This window comes from Peromyscus eremicus, chromosome 14 (assembly GCF_949786415.1).
Source record: "Peromyscus eremicus chromosome 14, PerEre_H2_v1, whole genome shotgun sequence".
Lineage (NCBI taxonomy): Eukaryota > Metazoa > Chordata > Mammalia > Rodentia > Cricetidae > Peromyscus > Peromyscus eremicus.
In genome coordinates, this window is record NC_081430.1 from 62306310 (window position 1) to 62312364 (window position 6055).

Sequence of the window (6055 nt, forward strand, 5' to 3'; positions counted from 1 at the left end):
GCATGTCTTCTTGCTATATAACAAGTTTTGTAGCTGGCACTGAGAGATGGTATGTTCTATTTTCTAAATGTGCTGAGGGAGTCTGGTAATAAAGATAATGGTAGGAAAATTTTATATATGATACTAAGTTATTTTTTCTTGGCACACATTTAGTATCATCTATTTCATTTACTACTCATAAACAAAAGATGCATTTTATGGTTAATTTCACCCCAATTCTTCATGTCCTCTTATAAATGGTAGTAGACCCTGCTTTGTGACATGCTCTGGAGCTCTTCTATTATACTGTGTGGACTTCAACACTGATGTACTTAGCACTGCCTTAGTCAGCTCCTGTGTTAAGTGTTGTTGCCTCATGATTTTGGGAACTCCCTTTCATTTTATTTATTAATTCATTTTTCATTTATTTTACAAACCAACCACAGTCTCCCCTCCCTCCTCTCTTGCCTTTCCCTCCCCAGCCTCTCTTCTACCACCATCCACTTCTCTATACAGAAAGGTGCAGGCTACCCATGGGTGTCAACAATGCCTGGCATATCAAGTTGAGGCAGGGCTAATCTCCTCTCCCTGTATCAAGGCTGGGCAAGTAATCCCAGCATGGGGGTTGGGAGAACTCCCTTTCTGTGATGAGATCATGTGACACAATTGAATTCTAGTGTTCATCTAGGAAACTTGAGAGGCCTTGTTTAGATTTTTGTGTTTCTAAGAGTGTGAAATTCTTGTGTTAATACCCATGTTAGTTCTCGTCTCCCTGCACATCTACCTATTCGTTCACTAGAAATGGAGAGACTGGTAAGCTGAACTTTCATGTGTAGCTCAGCATTTGATTTCCAAATGTCCTGCACATGTGAGAGAACAGATTGTACCTCAGTAAGTTACACCAAATGAGATAACCCAGGCACAGGAAGACATATGCTGCCTGACCTGAGTTACATGGAGGATGAAAAGGTGGACATCCCCCAATGGAGAGCATTGCTCTGTTTCCCAGAGGCTGAGGTGGGAAGAGGAGGTGATATTGAAGAGCACAGGTCCCAGTTTTGCAGTAGAGATGACAAAGGTGGGATTTGTATTTCAAATATGTTTAATTGCACATACTACAATTTTGAACCAGAAATAATGATGAGACAGCATGTTAATTGGTTGCATTTCTATTTCTACACTTTGCTCAAAAATTAAACAGAAGATAACTAATTGATATATGAAATAATTATTTGCTAAATAATGACTTTTAAAAACCAAATGTTTAACAAAAGTGATAATGTGGAAATTCATTGTTGATATCTACTGTATGTTCTCATGATTATACTTGAACAGATACATGAATATGATTACTGAATTGAGAGTACATGTGTCCTGAGCACATGAGCATGTTTGTTGTCTTGTTTTGTTAGTTTAATTTAATTTTTTAAAGTATTTCTCTCTTAACACTTTATGGATTTTTCACTACTTCTCCATCTTTCTACTTTCATGTTCTATCTCTCACTTAGCAGTAAAAACAGAAATAGGAAAACCACAAAAACATCCAATGCAGTCCACGATGTTTTGTCAAACTACTGATTGTGGGACCTTGCCTGTAGTGTGGTTGTGGTTGACATACCTGTGGTCACTCCACTATAGAAAACTGACTTTCTCCCAGTGCTATCAAAAGTGTATGGCTTCATTGTTTAGAGTGAGACTTGTGCCCACTTCCAATCATGATTTTGGGAACTCCCTTTCATTTTATTTATACTCTCCCTTTCATTTTATTTATACTCATTTATACTCTGGAGTTTGCCTGGTGCTTGGCTATGGATCTCTGAATCTGCTTCCATCAGTCATTAGAGATAAGCTCTGTGATGACAGTTAGGGTATTCACTGATCTGATCACTGGGGTAAGCCAGTTCAGTTCAGATACCCTGTCCACTATTTCTAGTAGTCCAACCTGGGGTCATCCTTGGGGATTCCTTGCAACCTCCCTAGCACTGGATTTCTCTCTATTCCCATGATATCTCCCTCTATCATGGTATCTCTTTCATTGCTTTCCCACTCTATCCCAGGTCCAGGTTGCCAATCCCGTTTCCCTATGTTCTCATCCCCCATCCCCTACCCTCCACTCTCCACCCCTCATTCCCAGTTTAATCATGAAGATCTCAACTATTTACCTTTCCCAAGGCAATCCATGCATCCCTCTTTGGGTCTTTCTTGGTAACAACCTCCTTTGGAATTGTGGGTTGTTGTCTGGTTATCCTTTGCTTTACATCTAGTATCCACATATGAGTGGGTACATACTTGGTTTGTCCTGAGTCTGTATTACCTCACTCAGGATGATATTTTCTAGTTTCATTCATTTACCTGCAAATTTCATGATGTCATATTTTTTCTCTGCTTAGTAGTACTCCATTGTGTATACATATCACATTTTTTAAATCAATGCTTCAGTTGAAGGGCATCTAGGTTTTTTCCAGGTTCTGGCTATTATGAATAATGCTGCTGTGAACATAGTTGAGCATGTGTCCCTGTGGTATGATTGAGCATTCCTTGGGTATGTGCCCAAGAGTGGTATACCTGGGTCTTATGGAAGATTGAATCCCAATTTTCTGAGAAACTTCCATATTGATTTCCAAAGTGGCTGTAAAAGTTTGCACTCCCACCAACAGTGGAGGAGTGTTCCCTTTGCTCAAAATCCTCTCCAACTTAAGCTGTTGGCAGTGCTTTTGATCTTATCCATTCTGAGATGTGAAAGATGGTATCTCAGAGTTGTTTTGATTTTTTTAAACTTAAGTCTCTGGGTCAGTGAAAGAGGGAAAAACACACAGAGACACTTCTTCAGGGTCTCTCTATATTCTTCTATCTTTATTTTTTCCTCTCCTGTTTATATACCTCAGCAAAATCTTTCAGAGGTTATAAATATTACAACACGACTTCTTTATATTTTTCAAGTGAATAATTATAATGAATACAGGTTAAAAAATGAGTATTTTTATCATTGCCCTTATATGATTTATCATTTTATCTATAACAGGTGAAAAACAAATTTTCCCCAAATATCCACATACATCCACATCCAAGCAACTTGTTATAGATTAATAATGTTTAAGTAAGCAAGGTATGTTTTTCAGCTAGTTCTTTTACCTGAAGGTGACACTTTGCAATTACAAAGAAATGATCAATCATTTTATTATTTATTGCAAAAGGCAATCTTACAAAAAAGATCTTAAAAGGATCACAAATGAAAACTTTTATATGTGAAAACAATAATTCATTTCTACTTTAAATCCCCCTGGTATATATCCACTCATCAACAGTTTTTTTTTTAAATTAAATCTTATCAGAAAGCTGAGGGAAGAAATGGGTACAAGGAATTAAAAAATCTCCTTTGATCCCCATCTTATCCTAGCAAGAAAGGCATGTCAGATAGTAATAATCAACTGCCTTTGTTCTTGTTTCTTGACCTCAACAATTCCCTCACTCATCTTTTAAAAGTCTCACTTTCTTAACTTTAAAGACAGGATTTTTTTTTTTTTTTGGTTTTTCAAGACAGGGTTTCTCTGTGTAGCTTTGTGCCTTTCCTGGAACTCACTTGGTAGCCCAGGCTGGCCTCGAACTCACAGAGATCCACCTGGCTCTGCCTCCCGAGTGCTAGGATTAAAGGTGTGCACCACCACCGCCCGGCAACAAAAACATCTTAACATAACTTTACAAGCAATTAACATGTCTAAATACTTTCTAAATGTGGTGGTTGAATCATTAATCTGCTCCAGTAGCAATGATTGGAAAAAGTTAACCACTGTTATTGTAAGTACAAGTCACACTGCACAGTGAGGTGCTAGAAACCCTCTTTGAGTTTTCATATAATTCATAGATTAGGAGGGATGTGGTCGCCATGAGAGGAATAAGCAGAGCTATGCTCACTAACAGCATGAGGTCCTGTGGACATGTAGTTCTTGGGGCTCCGCCTCTCCATGACTCACTTGAGGAAGCTCTGCTGGCCACCAAGCCATGTTCTATGATGTCCAATGCTGCCTGTTGGTCCTCTTGCATGGCTCTTGACAGTTCATGTTGTCACAGTCTCTGTGAGTTCATGTGTGTGTCTCCCATGTTGTTTTCTAAAAACACGATTTCCTTGTTGCTATCCACAAATTGAGGTTCTGACAATCATTATACCCCCTCCTCTGCATAGATCCATGAGCACTGAAGGGAGGGGTGTGAAAAAGACAGCCCGTTTAGGAATGAATATGCCAAAGGTCATTGAGTTGTGGGTTTCGTGTTTTTATTCTTAAACATAGCAAGGTTACTAAAACAGACCTTTTGGAGAGCTGGCTAACCTCTACAGTCAACTTCAACTTCTGTAATATAATCCTGTCCCTGTAATATAATCTCATCATAAAATATCTTCTTTCAGCTCCCATAAATTGGATATTGTGAGACTTACTCCTATACACACGGTGGACCATCAAATATGATAAAAAAAAACCCCACATTTTATGAACAGATCTTGTTCCACCTGCCTCAACTCTCCTTCATTGTGTCTCAGGTCCTTCTGTCCCTGAGAAGTACTGTCCCCTTCTCTTCCAGCCAATATACTGCTCATAGCTTACTAAGTGCTCAAACTGCAGTCCGTTCAGGGACTGTGGCTGTGTTACTTTGAAAGAGAATGCCTTCCCCCCCCACACACACAGGCTCATAGGTTTGAATACTTGGTTCACAATTGGTAGAACTGTTTGAGAAGGATTAGAATGTGTGGCCTTGTTGGAGAAAGTTTGTCATTTGGGAATTTTTTTGAGGATTCTAAAGACTCATGCTATTTTAGGGACTTCTGCTTCCTGATTATAAATAAAGTTGTGAGACCTCAGCAGCTGCTCCAGCGACCTCTCTTTATTCAGCCATCATCCATCTGAGGCTCTGAGGCTGTAAGCCTAATTAACTGATTTCTCTTTAATGCTGTGATCATTGTGTATTATCCCAGCAATAGAAAAGTAAATAAGACAGATATGCTTATTATTTTGCAGAGTAAGGGGAACTCTGCAAAAAATAAGGTTGGAATTTCTTTGGCTCTTTGAGAAATGAGCTTGATCTGTCAGTGATGAGATTTCACCTCATAGACCAAGTGTGATCCATGATGGATTCAGATAACAATGAAATACTGTGTGATTTTTTATTTTCTAGGTAGGGAAATTACAATAGTCCAGCTATGGATAAGGGCAGGGTCTGAAGATGGGTGGATGCAAGAGTTGCAACAAGAGAAATCAGACATAGGACACATCTTAGTTTGATTTTTAGGAGAGATGGACAGAGAGGAAGTGCATCTCAGTATGGCTGTCCTACTCTGACAGGAGCCATCCTTGGTGGAACCAGTCTTAGCAGAGGATGTAGGGAGTTGGTGAGGGAAGGAGGTCAGCCAGACCACAGTGGTCCTGGAAATCGTTCAGCCTGACTGACTGACAGCCAGAGTACTTCTTTATTCATATAGAATTTAGTAAGCAGGGATACATTCATGATGTTCCAAAATATAGATCATATAAATTTGTTTTGGGACATGTGTTTCACTTCATTTTTCTCATCTTCTAGTCATCATTAATAATCTATGACAGAACAGAGTTATCATTTGAAATCATTTTCCCTCACATTTTGACATCCTTGATAAAGTTATCATTTTTACTCATTAGCCATATAACCCAAGTTTTAAGAATCTAAAGGCAAATGACAGTCTGTTTTCAAGCTGATAGCCTGGGCATAATGCCACGTCCCAGTCAGTGTATTATTAACTCTTAATGGTAAGAGTGCCCAAGACAAATCCTCAGGCTAAAGCTGCTGCAGTCGTTTTTCAAATTCTGGCATAATACAATGTTAATCCTAACATTCTGCTGTTTCTTGGTCATATGCCACCACAGTGGCTCTGTATGTGCTAACTTTTCTAAGAAAGGGAAGTCCTGACAATTCATTTTTTAGCATTGTTTGACTCCATTCTTTATTCATCAACGTAAGTCTCTGTGTAGGGCTGAGGTAACTTCAGATATTCTAACTTGTTGCTGTATATGCCACATTATTGTCTGAGTTTATATAGGAAGAGACTTGC